Here is an 18,895-nt window from a genome sequence, read left to right as displayed (position 1 = left end):
TTGGTTTTGTGCTATGTCTTCAGACCCTTTCAAAATATTTTTGTTAAAAGACACATCAACTGGAAAATACCACTCAAATTAGACTGTAAATGCATCTTCATCCTATTCTTGGGAAATGTTTTTGTATAATCTTGGTTCCCTTAACCCAAAAACTTAAAAAAAAACTTTGGTGCAAATATCTTTGATCATGATCCTTAATGCTTTTCTATGGTATAAGAAAAAAATAATGAGGCCACCTCAGGAACCACAGCATTAGCAGCAGAAGTACAGCTTCTGTAGAGTTTGCACTTTGTATTTATGAGGTACCTTTGGTGGTAATCTTTAAAAATCCCTTTTTAGTTCTGTTTTCTTCATCCATACATTGCTGGGGGCCTAAAACCTAAGGTCTGGGATAATCACTGATATCCTACCCTGATCAGCCTCTTAAAGAAAGAGAGCTTTTTCATACAGTGACACAAAGTCTTGGGGTTGCTACAGGTTTTGATTAATGTTATTGCAGCACTTTTTTCCTCTTTGTTTTCCTGATATATATATATATATATATATATATATATGTTTCTTTTAAATTCATCTCAGATTTTTATCTAAATAGGACTTAATGCAGCTTGCATGTAACACATCCTTGTCAGGTAAAGAAAGGTCAAGACTTGTCACATATGAACAGATTATATGAATGCTTGCTTTAAAACACTTCTTCATTCAAATTGCTTGGGAATATAGTGCAAAGAAAATATCATCTCAGATCTAGTTTAGATACTAGACAGATTTTGATCTGGGTTAAAACATATGTATTTGAAACCAATGTCAGTGGCACTCATCTCAGATTTATATCCATGTAATTAAGTAAGTCATCTGATCCTCCGTGGCTGGTCTGTCCCCTAAAATTTCCTTTACTTGTCTCATACATCACAGAGATGTGATGCCTCTGTTCTCTCATATATAAGCTGTTAGATACATGTCTCTCTTTGATCAAGTTATGTTTGCCATTTTTGTATCAATCTTTACTAGTCCAACCCTGTTCCTTGCTCTAGTTTATCTTAAATTTTTGAATGACAGTCAGAGAAAGTGAGAGAAATATCAGGATATTTTCATCTGACCCATTCAGATTTGAGTACCTATATTCATCACTGCTAAAAAAATGTATGTGTTAGATTATTGCTGTTATCACTCCTGTGTTCAAAAACATAGTGAATAGGAGTCAGATGTTTTTGAAGATAGAGTGGTGTGTGGAAGGAGTCCCTTAATGTTGGGAGTCCTGGATTAACATTTCTTTGGTGTCTAAGAGCTAGGTAAGCTGTGAGGGGAAGACTGCTCGGCTGTCCAGTCCTTGTTGCCGCAGCCTTTTGCTCTGTACTTTACTGAATAATTCAGTCATGCTGAGAGGGGTTTCAAATGAGGTGTAAATGATCACTTTCCATGATTTTTGTAAGATCCATCTTGGCAGGAGAGAGGAGCTTGGCTAGGTCTTGGAAGATGCTGAACCATCTTTCCCTCTTCTGACAAATGTGTGATATGGCTTTTATTCATCCATTATGATCTTAAAACACTTAACCTAAGTATCCTTGTTACAATAAATTACTGGTAAAATTAGTGGAGGATTATGGCATTTTCAGATTACTACTCAGTTAACTGAAGATGTGAACTGTCTTCTGGACAGCCCTGTTTATCTCTGTTTTAAACCAGGAGCCTAGACTGACTTGGTTTCTAACCTAAAATATCCTGAATTCTAGAACTCATGTCTCAGTGCTTTGCAGTAAGAAGCGTCTAATTTGATATTCCTTTGTCACATACAAAATGAAGCTAAGACTTTTAAAGTTGTGGAGATATCCACATATCTAGGATTGATGGGGCTATTTTCTTCAATTTTAGATCAAGTGCTGGAATTACTTCCTAACTAAAAGATTTTCTGAATATTAATGGTTGTAGAATATTTGGAAATGTAAAACGGAATAATCAATTCTTTCTCTTATGTTATTTTTGTTACTTTTTTATGTGGAAAAAGAGTAATTTGCAATACCTTGAATAAGGTGAAGTAATACAAGAATGGTTTTCAGTACATTGATTTTGCTTTGTGATAAAGGAAGTGCCAAATGGTTCAGTGCTCCTAGGTGTATATGAGTCACACTTCTGTTCATCTCATTTTGAAGTGAAATGCCCTGGAAATGGAGTATATGAGCAATGTTGGATAGTCAAGAAGATACTGGTAGAATGAAGTAAGTTGCTTGAAATTAATTATTTGGGAAGTGCTTTGCAAAGCAGAACTGTAAAGGAGGTAACATTTTTAACTGGCTTATTGAAATCTTGTACTTTATATTAATCAGTGAATTAGTGATTAATATCCCATTTTATTTTTGTGTAAAGTACAAGATCTGAAAACTAAAGTACACCTATCTCCAACATACATAGCCTCCAAGTGCTTTGTCTGTGAAAATGTATTTTGGCTATTCATTAGGAATTTTATCTATTTTTTAACTTTGGACATTGATTTCACTGTTTTGAGATGCCTGATATTCTGAAAGTTGTGTATTTTCTAGATAAAATTAGATCCGTATCCCACATATTTGTCTTCTCTATTTGTCTTCAATTTGCCTTCAAATGAATTTTTGGAAAATAATTTTCATTTCTCATTTAATTTTTTCCTTCTGTCCCTTTTTAAGACATCTGAGTTCAAGCTAAAATTACAAGTGCACAGAGGTATGATCTTTGATAGCATTGAAGTGTGTTAATGTTTGGATAGGTTGCTTGTGTGTTTGAGATCTGAATAAACTGAGTCCTTTAACAATTTCTGACACTGAATATCAAAGCACACAAAACAAGGAAAAAACCTGCCCCTTACTGTGCTGTCCTCATGATATTAGACACCAAATGCCATTTTAAAAAAGAAATTTGGCCTCAAAGTCATTTGCATTTGTTCTCCAAATGCCTTTGTAATTTCTTCAATTCAATGTGTATTAAACAGATATATGCTATACATAGTACATACTTTTTTTTTTAATGGAGGCTTTGCGCTGGACGGTTAGCAGCATTGGAGATGTAGGGTGCTCCCATGGGAATCTTGGTACAGCACAATAAACAGGGCCATGGGGTGCACTGAGTGTATTCATCCCACATTATTGAAAGTCACAGTCAATGTGAACTGTACACTCAATAAATTTGGCCCGGTAAAAACCTGTGTGTTTCTAGGCATTGAAAAACCTAAAACCCTAGAGTTAAGCAAGCAACAGAGCAAGGGATCTCAGCATCATGGCTTGTGTTTTGCCTTTGCTCCAGACCATTTTGTGCCTCAAGTTATACCCAAGTACTAGAGTGAGTAGAAAAGGTTCTCTCTGCCACATTTGTCACTTGCATAGTGAAGGGTGTTGTAAGCTGAGGTACCAAACATTTTGGGTGTGCAAATAGTCAGCATTGCCTAAGCCACTACCCCTTCAGGATGAGTAACAGTAGTGCTGCCATGCTGCATGGGGTCATGCTGCTGTGCTGTGCTCAACTCTTCAGAATCCTGTGGTCCATTTGCTATATATTTACCTCTGTGGTAAATTGTGTGGTGCAGCATGGAGCAGTTATCTTCAGGAGAAATCATTGTACTCTGAGTCAAATTTAAGTGAGTGGTGACAGGAGAAACAGTGGATTCAATCAATAACCTGCCTGTCTCCCCCTTTCCCATTTTCCCCACACAGGGAATGATTCATTGTGTGCCCAGATTCCCTCTGTTTCTCAATTAAGAAGCTATGAATTGAAAACTGGCATCGACTTTTCACAATACTGCAAGGTCTAGATCCCCTTGTGTTTTCATCCCTCCTGCAACTGAACACTTCAACCTTCAAAAATTTGTTTTGGCTTTTGAGGTAGGGATGTCATATCATTTTACAATAGTGAGTGTTTCTTTCCACTTGCAGCTATGTGGAAGTCACCACAGGGACCAAGATTGTTCAAGTGTTCAGCAAGAAAAGCTATATCACGTTCATAAATCTCTAAGTCAAATCTGAAATAAAAGTCATGCAGCAAACCGGAAAATGAATTTTATTTTAAATCGAAACAGGGATCAGCAGATATAGCCTGGGATTTGGAAATGATTAAGTGTAGGATTCAGTTAAGAAGTTTCACCTCTCAAGAAAATATAAAGCAAACATTCTTATTCCTGACCTATAGATCTTCACTGTGTTCAGAATAATAAAATGACTGATCCAATCACATATTGATGCAGAAGCTCTTGGGGCATTTTTACTGAGACATGAGTCAATAATAGATTTTGTGGTTTTGGCTTTTCTTTCCTGGTTAGATCATGTTTTAGTTTCAGCTCCCCTCTGCCTGAATTATAAGTCCTACTGGTAGATGTTGAAATATGCAGAAGGTTGTATTTCACCTTATTCTTGCTTACATCAATGGGAATCTTGTGTAAATGGAGATTGCAGTCCTGAAAGTCCAAGTGTGCTTGCTGTATTTCTTGTCTTTTAGACTCATGTTCAGTGGAAAAAACTGAGAATCAGAAGTAAATGTATTGAGCAAAGTATATAAATCTGATGTCCTAAATGGATATAATTACAAAACTAAATTAATGGTGTTTCTAATTGATTCAGTTCAACGTGTACTTGTAGTTTTCAGCTTTGAATCCTAGAAAGATTTTCAGAGCCTACTTAATCCTGTCTTCTAGAGACTGTTCCCTACACCAACTAGTAACCTAACTTTCCCTTAATTGTCATCTTGTCACTTATTACTTACTTTTAAGGTTTGGATCATGGGTTTCCTTACCATAGCCAAAATGACTTATAGATCTTTTCCAAATTTAAGTACCACTCTACTGGTACTGTTGTTGAGTCTTGACTAATGGATAGATAACAATAGATATAACAATAGATAACTTCAACATATTTAGCTCTTATTTCTCTTTACTTACTTAGTTGTCTAAGGAAATTAACATGAGGAGTTAACATAACTTGTAGGGTATGATGAAGTGGTAGAAAAAGTATTTTGAGCACTAACATATAATCCCAAAATATCCCTAATCTCACTGTGCATGAATTATGCATCTGCACAAATTCCATTGGACAATTTGAATTTGAAAAAAAAAACATGACCAAGAGTAACACTTGCCATTTCCTGGTGGTGATGCTCATACTTTTGATGTGAAACTTTGCTTCTCTCACTCCACAGAGAAATCTGATGGATTAGAGCACTCTCTTCAGTCTCCTGAAAAAAACAGAACTACATGAATTAGCTATTATTCCCAGTCTCCATCTGCTACTGGAAATTTTCACTGACTAGACCATTTTCAGAAACAAAATAATGGGGAGCAAAGTTTATATTTGTAGACTTTATTTTAGTTTATATTTGTAGACTTTATTTTAGTAGGCTTTATGCACAGACTGTGTGGGGAAGCTTTTTTTCATGGGGAGACAGTTTTTTTGGGAGCGATGTCAAGGTCAGGAATTTTGACCTTTGGGAACAGGAGACAAAATTCCTCCCTGTTCATAGGGTCTGAATGCTTTTGCATAGTTTCTCTATAATCTCTCTCCTGCCTTTATTTTTCCTTTTGTGATGAATTCTTATGAATGGAAACTGCATTTTATCTGCTATCATGCCCCACTGAAGGAAAATACAGGAAAGATTTTAGCTTATATTTCACCCAGATGCTTGATGGGCAAAATCCTCCTTGCTTTGGTATTTTCCTGTGAATTAGAGCAAGCAATGCTGCACTTGATATTATTTCCATTAAGCTTTGTAAGATTTAAGACAGAATCACTGAAGCAGTGACCTCTGACTCTGACAAAAATTTTTTCAAGTCAAAGCTCTTCCCAAGTGCATGGTACATAGATTAGTAGATTTGTCAAAACTGACTTTGGCCTTCCTAAAATTCCCTTGTGTGTTATTTACCTTTCATTGACCTATTATAAGTATATCTCCACTGAACAATTATACCAGAATCTAAAATTCAGGAAATAATGATTTTGGTTGTCTTGAGCCTCAACCTAACATCAGGCGAATTTAGCTTGGAAATTACTGCTGATATTTGTGAGATCTAATGTTTTGTCTAGCTGTGTTGAAGCAATTTACTGAAACATTGATGTTTGGGTTTTTACCTCCAAAATAAAAAGCTAATGTAAAGTAGTATAGAAAAGGAAACCAAACAGAGATACTTGTTTTACCTTAATCTGAAAAGTAATAATACTAAAACATCCTGCTGCATCAATTCTGCTTTTAAGAGACTTAAGCATTTGGAAATGAAGCTGTGGTAGTCCTAAGCTTTTGTAATAGAATTTGGATCCTGGAACTGGAAGGATGTGAAAAAATTTGCTTACCCTAGCTTCCTGATGAATAAAGCATTCATTATTAATTAATGCTTGGGAAGATAATGCTCTAGTGATGCCTTGAAAAGATCAAAGGGTATGAATCTTTCAGGTTTCAATTCACATGAAATTTATACACATACTGAACTTTATCTGGAGAAGTAATGCCATGAAACTTAGTAATGATGTTGGATAGGGAATTCTGAAAGTAATTCTGGAGATAATATTTCAAGATAAACTACTGTTTGGATTAAGAAGAAATACGAGTATTATGTTAACCTTGGTTTGTAATGTCCTTCATTAAATTATCAATTTATTACTTTTGCTGCAGGCAGTTTCTTCTTTTATCTCTACCCAGATACCTTAGGAGGAATGCTGCTGAAATTGGATTGAGCAACCTGGTCTGAAATAAATTTGGCTCCTCACTCTGAATGGCAGGTTGCGCCAGAGGATATCCTGAAATCCCTTCCAACCTGAATTATTCTACCATTCTGTATTATACTGATGAGAGACCAGAACAGGGCCCAGCTAACCAAGGATGTATTTGAAATTTCAGGTGTACTGGAAATGTAAACAGCTGACACAATACAAGAAGTAAAATTGTACCTTCTAGCAATAACTGACTTGAATAAAGTCTCCTACTTTTCTAAGAAAACAAAAGAGATACAGATGGAAGTGAATTAGGAAGAAAAAAAATCTACTGTTGTGATGCTTTAATCTATTTTAATATGTGAGCCTGAAATTCCTCCTAAAACAAAGTCCCTGAACTTTTATTATTAAAAGTAATAAAAATTCAAGGACTTTGTTTTAGGAGGAAATAGGTGCTAGCAGGTATTTTCTAAGGGTTGAGATGACACTGGCCTGAAGAATGACAGCAGGACAGTCAGCTCTGGAGTGTTGCATCAGTGATTCTACACACGCCAGCCTAAGCCAGAGCTGCTGAAATGTGTTCTCATGACTGGGAATCCAGCTGCTCTCTCTAGGATGCAGGTAAGCTTCAGCTGTCATTTCATATCTCTTCCTCTTTTTTTCCTCTTTCTTTTCTCTTGACTGGTATTGATGCCAGAGCTTAGTAAAAGGTAATTCCAGTATTTTCTTTGCTCAGCCTGACTGACTCACTCCTCAGTCAGCAGTCATCAGCACCTGTGCTTTGTGCACTGAACTGAATGACCTTTTCCACCTACTCAGGACAAATACTTTTTTTTCCTTAGCAAAGATAGGCCCTTTCTTCACCAAGAGCAAACACGTCAATTTAAAGCTAAGTGGGAAAACCAAATTCTGGTATCCTAGTTTCAGCAGGCAGCCTTAGTTTATATGCCAGCAAGTTGCATGGCATTATAACACATTTTTATTCAAACAAAAATGAATAGTTTCCATAGTTACCAAAAAATCATAAGATGCTATACAAAACTGGGAAATGAATGCATTATCATTACAGGATACAATTGGCAATGAATAAGAAGAGCCCTTTCTTTTAGTTTTAACCAGCTGGGTGGTGACATCATGCCAGTTGCTATTATATGCAGTGCAAAATCTGAAAGAATACTGAATCCTTTATGGAGTGACTACATAAATGTATAGCTAGTGTATTTCCCGGTATGCCTCAGATATAGATATATATATATATCATTTGGAATATTTGTAGAGACAGTCATTTGGAATAGAATTGGTGCCTTTACTCTTTCTCATACAAGAGAATGTTTTCTTTCTGTTGGGGAAAATATATCTGATTTTCATTACTTGTTTTGAAGGCATGAAAAGAAAAATTTTCAACATTCTGGTAGACACATTTTGACTTCATAACCTCTCTTGATACACTACATAAATGGCTTGACTTAGCTGAGAATTGTACTGCTTCCAGAATTGGTGAATCCTAAATTTAGCTAAACTTTGGCAATCTAATTAGAGCAATTGACATGCTTCTGTTAGCTTGTGTTGATGGGAATCAGGTATCTATATATAGCCATCTATGCTTGCATGGCTTCTTTCCACAGTTCATGACTGACCTGGATTTGGGTGGTCAAGACTCATTGGCGAGTCTGCTGCCAGAGTTAAAAAATATTTCTGTAGGCAGAAAGAAAGCAAAAGCTTGGGGATGTGCCTTTTGGTTATAATCTGAGATGATAATAACTACAAAGAGGAGGCAATTCTCATCGTACAGACCTGGTCAGGAGGATCATGTCATACAGAATGGCTTATCACAGACCTGTATATTTACTATCCTTGTGATCACTGTCAAGGGCTCCATAATGGTTGTACCTGACAACCATCACAGGAATAAAATAAATGCTAGTATAAATAAATAGAAAAAAGTAGATATCATAAAAGTTTGTAGCTTAAATATAAAATATTGTTCTGCAAGTCAAGGAGAAGTGAGAAAAACCTGGCTAAAGGAACAAAACTAAAACCAAAATAATTTTTCCAGTGTGTTTGGAAAAGAAGCCTACCAGATGGCCTGTACTGTGATAGCCAGACTGTAGAGGAGTACTCAAAGAGCATGAGGCCATTTCAGGGAAGCTCCATGAGTTTCATGTATTCATGTTCATTGTGGAAGAAGCAAAAACGTTTGCACCCTGTAAGGCTCTAACACAGGAAAAAAGGAGTCAAGAAAAGGATTTTTTAAAAACACACAGACTGCAGAAGAGTATATGGTACAATTAGATGGAAGGAATCCCCCCAAATCATCAGGCTGGTTAATTTTCACATACTAGTTCAAACACAGTTGAAGTATGAAGCAGATTGTGCTTGTAGGCTCCCTTTGGAGCAGCCCTGGTATCCAGAGACAGGAGAATGGCAACTCTTATATCCTAAATAAAAAATTTTGGTGGGAGCAAAGTATGGAAGCATAGGCTGCCATTCTGAATCCTGTACTGGGCAGAACAGCAGAAGCTTTGGTGAAGGGCCGATTTCAGCACAGCTCTGTTGGCAGAGGTTGTGCTTTTTTTATGTCTTCTTGAAGTTCTTTCAGAGCAGCAGCAGCAAGCATATCAATGGGATGATTTGGTCTGCTGAAATAATGTACTGAAGTTTCCAAAAGGCAAACCTTCTCCTAGAGCTTTTAAGGCATTGGTGGAGCAAGAGGAAAGATTGTAACATGGATGAGTCATTGGCTGAAAGATAAACCAATTAATGACTTGGTCAGAGACAGAGAGAAAATGTGCAGATGATACTATGTTATTCAAGGTACTGGGAGGGTCAGTGGCAGGCAGCACAGACTCATAACAGGGCTTTACAAGATCCGGGTATGAATGAAGTGTTAGGCAAAATTTAATACAGATAAATGTAAATTGATCCACTGGGAAAAACAGTCTAAGCTTTGCATTAACATGGTAGGCTGTGAGCCTGCCATCTCCCAGCATTTTCTACTCTGATTATCTTCAGTTTGGGCAGATTTAAGTGGGATCCATACCTGTCTGTAATGAAGGACAGAAAGCAAATCACTTTCTATATGTGCATTTCAGGAGAAAGAGATAATTTTCTCGTTCAAGCCATAGTCATTTTTGAAAGAGAGAGGAAGGTCTTGAATTGTACTATAACCTGTTCCATTAACAGAGTAGCACAGCAGTTTCCATTTTTAGATCCCTTCACAGTGTGCAGCAAGGGAGCAATTTCATTGCCTTCCCAATACAATCTGGGCCTGCCTGTGTATATGGGCTTTTTAATTAGCCCCCCTCCCCTGCCCCCCCGCACACATATTTATACAGGGAAATTTATTCAAGAAAATGCACTTTTGGGTACAATTCCAAGTTTTGTGTGTAAAATAGCATTAGATGTGAAAGAAAGCAGAACCATTTCAAATTATTATGTCACCCAGACAGGAAAGAAAACAACATGATGTAGAAAAAACAAATGATTGAATATTCATGAGAATAAAACCTATTTAAACCAAAGTTGTTACTGTCAACCATTTATAAGCAATCCACACGTTGAAATTTGTATTCTACATATATTTGATAAGCAACTGGAAATTGTAAACAATGAAGTAAAAGCCAGTCAAATCACAGACTAACTAACAGCAGTGAAAAAACACCCAGCATTTAAAAGTGCTTTTGTTTCTTGCAATTGTCTGTGCTGCTTTAATGTATCACAGAGCTAGAATATTACCTGCAACAGAGCCTTGTTTAATAAATATGGGATCTTGCTCTGGAATCCAAATTTCTGATGCCCCTGCAAGTTGATGGTGTTGGCAGGTAACTGTGTCACTGACTATTATAGCAAAAAATAGTCCTGCTCATGGCTGATACCAGGGGCTGGGGACATATGTGACTCATTTGGAGACATAATCCAGCACTCAAACACCACACATTAATTGCTTGCTTGGCACTGCAGTTCTGTCTGAGTGAATTTTGTTGCTTATCCTGTAAATCATTGCGAAATCCTGTCTGTCTTCTATAGAAAAATAACATGACACAGCAAGAAAACCAATGCCTATAGAAGCTGTGATTGTCTGTGCTCACATAGGAGAATCAAGGCTAGAATAGAAATTGCTTGTTTAATTTGTTGGGGTATAACCTTCTATCTTGCCCTTAGCTCCTTGTAAACAGCTTATACCTTTCGTGTGGCTTAGGAGCTTTCACGGATGGTCATTATCCCTCACATTTCTAGCATGTTATCTATCTATGGGCCTGTGGCATTAGTGCATTAGAGCACTACCTGAAAAATAGTAGCAAATTTGTAATGGGAATAATAATTTAATATCAGAAAATGTGACAATAAGAAGATGGATATAATGATAGTAAATGGCAGATAGTCACAGAAATGAGACATTATTATTTTGAATTATTTGACTGAAAACATAACTGTAATTTCATGTCACCTAAGGTTTGCTTGCAAATGTTAAAATCTTTAACAGAAGGCTGTAAATAATATTGCTGTACTAGACAGATGTTGCTTTAAGCTGTCCTCCTTACAAATATAAAGATGTCCTTTTGGTCAGGGATCAGAGACAATGCAGTATAATTGCTCATATAGCCAGGAGCCTGAGGTAGGGGAAGGTGAATGCTTAGAATGACTAACTGTCTAAGTCCAAGCCATACTGGAAACAAATAGCTGTTGAATAAAAACATATATGTGATGGTGTAAATTTTTAAACAATATTTAAAAAATACAGAAGACATAATATATCTAGCTCTTTGTAAAGCGTGTAACATTGTTGCAAAGTGGTGGGATAGTATTATGATTATTATCTGAAAAGCCTTTAAATGTAGGCTGAGAAGTCTCTAAGATATAAGTGCACTGTGTACCCAAAGTTTGCAAAAGTAAACTTCTGCATATAGCATTTTTATGATTATCCAAAAATAGTGACTGGATAAGATTATCTTTGATTATGAGGACTAACTGTAGATACCAAGCTACTATAACTAATTATTGCAATGTTACACTATTTACAAATCTTGGAAGGGAAAGCTCCCAGCTCTTTCCAGCACAGAGCATCTTGGGGTCAACAGCTGAAAAAATGAAGTAGGAAACTCATTGCTTGCACCTGAAATGTATTACTTTTCCTTAATAAGGTGTTTTTTCTTTCTGTTTCCATCTTTAAGGTTAGCAGTGAATTTCCTAAAGGCAAAAAATACTGTAAATTTATTTGTAGAAATGGTGTATTTCATAAGTGTAAGGGTCAGAAAGAACCTCAGACTCATTGGATCTTGAGAGTGCCTTAGAAGAGGGACAAATAGACTTGGTGTAGATGTTTCAAAACATTTGTTTTTGTATCCAAAGAAAATGAAAAGCCATACTGACGTTTCAAAGTGTGCACTTGCTGACTGATGAATGTGTGTTGATATACTGAGGTAAACTGTAGAACATCAAATGCACTTAAAAAAGATTTTTTTTGCATTCATTTGTTTTAATATCTTCATGCTAAAATAAGAACCATTATTTCAGTAAATTTCATTGAATTATAGCATCTATTCATCTATGTAAGCAAACTGCTCAAAAATGTTCTTTATCTGGTTTTAGAGCTTATTTATACAATACAACAATTTATGCATACAACAATAGAGCTTTTTTTATACAATGCAACAATTTACTGGAAACAGCAATGAAATAATAATAAATGAACAATAACAGCAGGAACATTAATAATAGAATGTACAAGGGAGATGAACATTTCCCATGCAAGAGGCCACCATCTAGAGGCCTGTCCTCAGCAATAATCAGTATTAATGCATATAAATCTGCTTCATGAAACCTGTAGTAGAAACCAGTACACAGATTTTGTTAACTGACATTCTCTTGAAGTAGATGAAAATTTTTGTATATCATGTGAATGGCACACAGTCAATATAGTTCTAAGTGAGAAGAGACACTAGTAAAAATAAAAGCAAAATATTGAACAATCTACTTTGTTAACAACTTTATCTTGTCATGTAGTTTTTCTTATTCTATTATAGATAAAATACATACCTGAAAGACAGCATCCTTTGACAGTGGCCCACATTCCAGCTGTTTGTGGGGAACTGCTGCCTGTAGGATGGACTCACATTGGAGAAGTTCATGGAGAACTGACTCCCATGGGAGGAACCCCACAGTGCAGTAGGGGAAGGACTCCTCTTCCTGAGCAGTGGCAGAAACAGCGTGTGATGAACTGACCATAACTCCCCATGCCCTGCCTCCCTGCATCTCTGAGGGGGAGGAGGTAGAAGGGGGAAGGAGGAAGAGGTAGGGGGAAGATATTTTTAAGATTTATTTTGCTCCTCATTATCCTGCTCTGATTTTGTTAGTAATAAATTCAGTTAATATCTCCACTTTGAATCTGTTTTGCCTGTGACAGTATTTGCTGAGTGATATCTCCTGGACCTTAACTCATGAATCTTTATTATATTTTCTCTCCCTTGTCCAGATGAGAAGTGGAGTAATTGAGCAGCTTTGGTGAGTGTCTGACATCCAGCCAGGGTCAACCCACTCAAATGTCAATGACATTTTGGAAACTCAGTCACAGGCACTCTACTACCAAACCTGTGTGTGTGACTTATGGAAATGGATTTGATTGGTGTGCAGGCTAACAAAATAAGTCACTTGATTACTCATGATCATGAGTGAAGATATGGAAGAATGAAGATACAGAAGAGTGAAGATGTCAAGTAATGCCTAATTAAAATGACTGATTCATGATCAAGGCACTATTTTCACTCCCTGAACTGAGGAATCCTTCCCTAAGCATTATTGATTCTTGGTTCAGGCGTTGACTTCTGCCTACAACTCTGCTGCTCTAGTGTCTGGAAAGGCAAGTGCTGCCATTGCATACCAAGGAAACACCTTACATCAGGTCAAAGGGTGTCACATCAACAGGATCACCTTTGTTGCTATTACAGTGCCCACAGACAATTTTACTGTCTCCAATAACTCTATGGAAAGAGCCTGGGTCTGCATTTCAGCCTACACACAGTGATGGTATAAAACTAATTAATTATCCTGCTAAGATAAAAACAAATGAGGAAGAAGATTGAAAGCATACACAGGCATAAATCAAACTTTGTCTTTTAGCATATTGATGCGTATATTTTTGTGAGGGCTGAAGTCACAAATGCTCTCTTGTAATTAATATTGTGCTCCAGTGAATTAGGAATAATTTCTGCAGTAAGCCCAGGGGGCCTGTGGATGACCCTTCTGCAAAGGTGACTTGAATTCACAGAACTACTGATCACACTGCTGGGGAATTGGGGGACTGCTGGAGGGCCATTGTGCCATCCACCTCTTGAGAACCTAAAGGTGTTTCATTGCATGTAGATTTCTATAAAATAATAGAGGTTTTTCTCAAGGGTAATGCCAGAAGTACAAAACTGAATAAGTGAACAGTTATTTTCACAAGGGCTAGAAAAGAAACAAAAATTTTCTGAAAAATCCTGGAATACAAAATTAAATTGATAAAATAAATACAGGAGTGACTTATCTTGTTGGCTGATAAGTATCTGCTTTCTTATTGGCTTCCTGCTGGCCCATTTGAGGGCTCTCTTGCTGCTGTGCTGATTTAAATCCTTTATGGAAAGGTTTGAATGTCCTTTCTTTTGTTTTAATGTCATCTTGCTGCACGACTGACCGAAAAGAAGATATCTGGTGAGACTGAGGATATGAGAAGTTGGGCCTTAGTAACATGTTTTGTACACTGGGTAACTTTGAAAATGACAATTTATAATATAACAGATTATCTTTTGGACTATGATTTGTGGGATATTTCCAAGTAGAAAAACACATCAGAGACAATGTTTTGAATACAGACAGTATTATTGACTACTGTGCAAAAAACACCTGGTGGTCTGTGATTTCCCCTCTGGCATTTCCTGCCAGCTTATCAGAAGTTGCATCAGTTTACAAAATATGCATTTTTCTTCTTATAAAGCAGACTTCATAGGAATGCATTTACTATTTTTTGAATCCTTCAATAGCAGCTATAGATTGTCAAAGAAAAAAAAATCTCATAAATATATGATAGTTTATTTTATTCATTCGTAATTGTATCTTTGAAGATACAATGGGTATTCCAGGGGCTTTTAAGATATTTTGTCTGCTGACTCTTTATGGACTCAAACCAATTTAAATAAGTAGAGTAAATTTCCACTTATTTGTATTTCTGAAAGTATTTTAAAAAAGTAGTTATGACTAACAGGCTGAACATATTTTGTAAATGTTTTATGAATTTTTTTTCTGAAATGACTGTGAAGTGTATAATTAAGTGTAATGTATACCAACAGGCAAGGTATAACAGCTGAATGTTAAACAATTTCTCATTTTTAGTTACACTGCTGGCATTTAATTGACCTTTCTAAAAAGAAAGTGTGCATGCAGAAGTGTACCTTCTTATAAAGCAGACTTCATAGGAATGCATTTACTATGCCTTCCTATGAAGTGAACTTGAAGTAATGATTTGTCCCAGCCTTGGTTGAATTTTGAGATAGACAATCAGTAAATTTTTGTTTCCTTTTATGATTTTGTTAATTAATGGTATTGTTTGGGTGGCTTTTTTCCTTTTTTTTTTTTTTTCTCCTGATCTTCATTTATTAAAGACTTAAAATTATGAGAGGAAAATGAGTTGTAAGAAAAGCTAGGGGCCATTCTTGGAAGCTATATTCACTTCCTAGGTGTGTCTGGGCATTTCTTTGAGCTCTGGGAAGTCACATGCATTGTAAAATTTGTGTTTATATATGAAAAATGAGATCCAGATTAATATAATGATCATCTTGTCTGGGAATCAGGTACTATAGGTAGAGTTTGGGGAGAAAATATGGTGATATTAATAGCTGAGCTGTCCAAGTACATTTTGCACCTCAGTACAACTGAGACTGCATATCTACATGTTTGTAGGGATGCAATATTGTGTATCACACTTTTGGAAGTTATCTTAAGACATGTGACTGCTTTATGTCTCTCTCTAAATGCTTTATGGTTCTGTACTGTTAGTGTTGTGTAAAGATTTTTCTTCTAGGGGAAAAATAATGTAGCATCTTTGATCATTGCTCCTAATTCTTACATGCTGTTTAGGAATTGTGTCCATCTGGTGGTTTTGCATGAAGTGTCCTAGTTACATAGGAATACATGTTCTAATCATAGATTTCAATAAATGTCTTCTGATTCTTAGCCTAGAAGTCTTGAACCTTGTCTCTCCCTACAGTCTTTCTTCCACCTATCCTCAGTATTATCATTCTGGAGAGGTTTTTAATTCTCTGTACATTTAATCTATAAAACTAGATCATTTTTATAGATTAAATGTATAGATCATTCACTGGTCAGTGGGATTTCTGTTTCTGCTACTCCCTTTCTTTGTCTACCTACACTGTAAACCTTATTTGAAATATAAATTATTGAAGTTAGGAAACAATCAGGTTGTATTACATTTGGAAATAAAATAGGCAGAGAAACAGAAATGCAAAACTTTTCTGTTGTTGAAGAGAACAGAGAAGATAGGAATGATCCTGTTAAATTGTTTTCAATATTTGTTCCATTATTGCAATTGACAGCTAATTCTCTGGTGCTACTTTCTGCTTTTTCATGTTTGGTATCTGAAACTGGGAAAAATTTCAGTAAAATATTTCAAAATTTTCCATGGAGAACACAGATTTTTAGTAGTATATTTAAACATATCAGAAAATTCACATGCATGTGTCACCTAAATTTGCATATTTTTGTTTCCATTTAAAAAAAATTTTATGCTATGTTTACCTGAGGACACAAGTAAGTGTGTGTATATATATATTGTCTTCAGTTTAATTTTTTGTTAGTTATCATTTGCAGTCACTTTTAAATTGAGGTTTTATGTTAACCAATTTTTCAGATACTCATTTAAATATTTTTAATGCAGTGTCCCAGATTACAAGAAATTTGATGAAATATTTACGATGTTTAACAGTGATTTCCAGTAAAATTGAAGGAACCTGATGTTAATGCTCTCTAGTTACAACCCTTGTGTAGAAATTGTGAAAGAGATGGTTTAGTGTTGATCATAGCAGGACTTATTTAATTTTGATTTTTTTTTCCTACTGCACTCTACAGAAAAAAATTCTTGGAGAAGTCCATCTTTCTATGTGCATGAAAGAGAGGACTAGTCCCATTCCCCTGTCTGGCTGAATTCACCTGTCCTTTTTCTATGCAAAATGTAAACCCTTTGACAGAAGTTATTGATCCAGACATGTTTCATAGGAGTCTATAGTTCTTGTCTCTCATTTGAACCAAGACTTTGAGATTCATGGCCTGAAAGTACACTGAGCATCAGCAAGACATTATAGTGTGTCATCCTGGTGTGGTCAAGAATATCTTGGAGTCACAGGATGTTTATTTCTGGCACAAGATTTTGCAATCTTTTCTTCTGAAGAGCTTCTATTTTAAAAAATTGTCATTTTGCTTTGAAAATTTTCTGATCAGGTCTAATCTTGCATCTTTTAGAAATCATTAAAAATTCTTTGACTGAAAATCAAAAATGTTTGTTACAAATTATTATAATTGTGGAACAAATGAACTTAGCAGTAATATCTGGACTAAAGATTTAAAGTATATAATGGTTACTTAATTCTAAAAGTGTCATCCTTTTTATTTACTTTGATGTATGTTTCATTCCTGCTCACAGAAATTGATATTCCAGAGGAAATTGGCTACTGCAAGCATGAAGCTGTCTAAAGAAATAACTACATCAGCTAAGGTAAGATAATCAGCTAAGATACATCATTTTTTAAAATAGATTTTTGCACCAATTATAGAAAGGGCAACCTCTGGTTGGACCCTTAAACAGCTCATAACCTCTGTCTCTCTCCTGAAAATGAGAAAGAGAGGAAGGTGCTCATTCAGCAGGTTAGAAATGTTTGTCAAAAATATTAAAATAGATGTAGCTAACCTTCTCACATATACCCATTATCAAAGACCTAACATTTTGACACTAGAAGTATTTAAATGCTGTCCTGGTTTGTTTTTCTCTATGTAAAGTTTAGGAGAGTGTTCCACATGGTTGGTTTTAAAATGTGTTTTACGTGGGAGGCTTACTTGCATTTTTCACTCCTATAAACTGTGCTCTAAAACTAAAAAGCATACTGCTGTATGAAAAAATCTGTTATTTTTCTGTGTAGGCATTTTCTGAAGATATTGTTTTTGTGTAATGATGTAAACTTAAGAATTATACTGACCTGTTTAAAAAGATATCAATCTGTTTACATGACTGCAATCATTATTGATATTTATCTCTTTATTTGGAGTGTGATGCAAGACCAAAACCATCCCATTCACTATTGTATGGCAAGGTCCAGGGATGCTCCATTGAAGCATCCACTTTTCTACATAGATTCTATTAAAGGAAAAATTCTGCCAGAACGTAAAACTTCAGAATGGAGATTCTGTAGGATATTCTAGAAGTAATGTTAAGTGTTGTGATTAAGACTGTTTTATAATATTAAAAAAATCACCAAACAGGAAGTAATTGGTCTTGCTCTACACATAAGATGGATATTCTGCAAATGGCTGCCATAGGAATACTAACCTCTCTCTAAAACAAAGAACTGAACTTTCATATATTTGTTTAAAGTGTAGCTGTGCCTACAAAACCATGTTCACAACACAGAGGATGATCACAGCTCTAAATGTATTTTTAATGATATTTTTTTTATTTTTAATGATTTTTATTTTTAAAAATGTATGTGTTTAATTTATGTTTTGGTTCTGTTTTTTTGGTTTTTTTGGTGGGTTTTTAAAAAATATTTTCTGTTCTTTCCCAGCTGCACATCTACTTCACTTTGAGTGCCTGTGCTTTCAGACTTCCAGTAAATTCAACAGTTTTCTTTATGCATATAAACATACCTCAGAATGGCAGAACCATTAATTTATATAGTGGGTAAGTGATTTAACAGAAAGTTGCCTAATGGTTAGGAGAACATAAACCATTGGATAAAAGCTAAACAGCAAAGTCAAAGCCTTTGGTTGTTAAACAATTGTCCTGAAATCTCAGAATACTGCTCTGCTTATAGAATAGGGCTGTTATAACATCCTTTGCCCTCTTTAAGTCCAAGCTGCTTTAATTTTATCATATGAAATCCTGTATCATATCTGTTTGCAGTCTCACTCTACACATGATAAAAAAATTCTACCTTTTTGTATGATGAATCTTTCTCTGAGTCTACATCTTCATTTCGTTACTT

General features: G+C 35.6%; 1 long non-coding RNA gene across 1 annotated transcript; it reads left to right on the top strand.

Moving 5' to 3' along the window:
- Positions 1 to 6,919: 6,919 nt before the first annotated feature.
- LOC135447316 (uncharacterized) lies at positions 6,920 to 13,810 on the top strand. The gene is made up of 3 exons (XR_010440066.1): positions 6,920 to 7,274; positions 12,677 to 12,944; positions 13,126 to 13,810. It is a non-coding gene; the product is annotated as an uncharacterized LOC135447316 (long non-coding RNA).
- Positions 13,811 to 18,895: the final 5,085 nt, after the last annotated feature.

Source organism: Zonotrichia leucophrys, chromosome 4 (assembly GCF_028769735.1).
Source record: "Zonotrichia leucophrys gambelii isolate GWCS_2022_RI chromosome 4, RI_Zleu_2.0, whole genome shotgun sequence".
Lineage (NCBI taxonomy): Eukaryota > Metazoa > Chordata > Aves > Passeriformes > Passerellidae > Zonotrichia > Zonotrichia leucophrys.
This window is presented reverse-complemented; position numbering and strand designations above follow the sequence as displayed.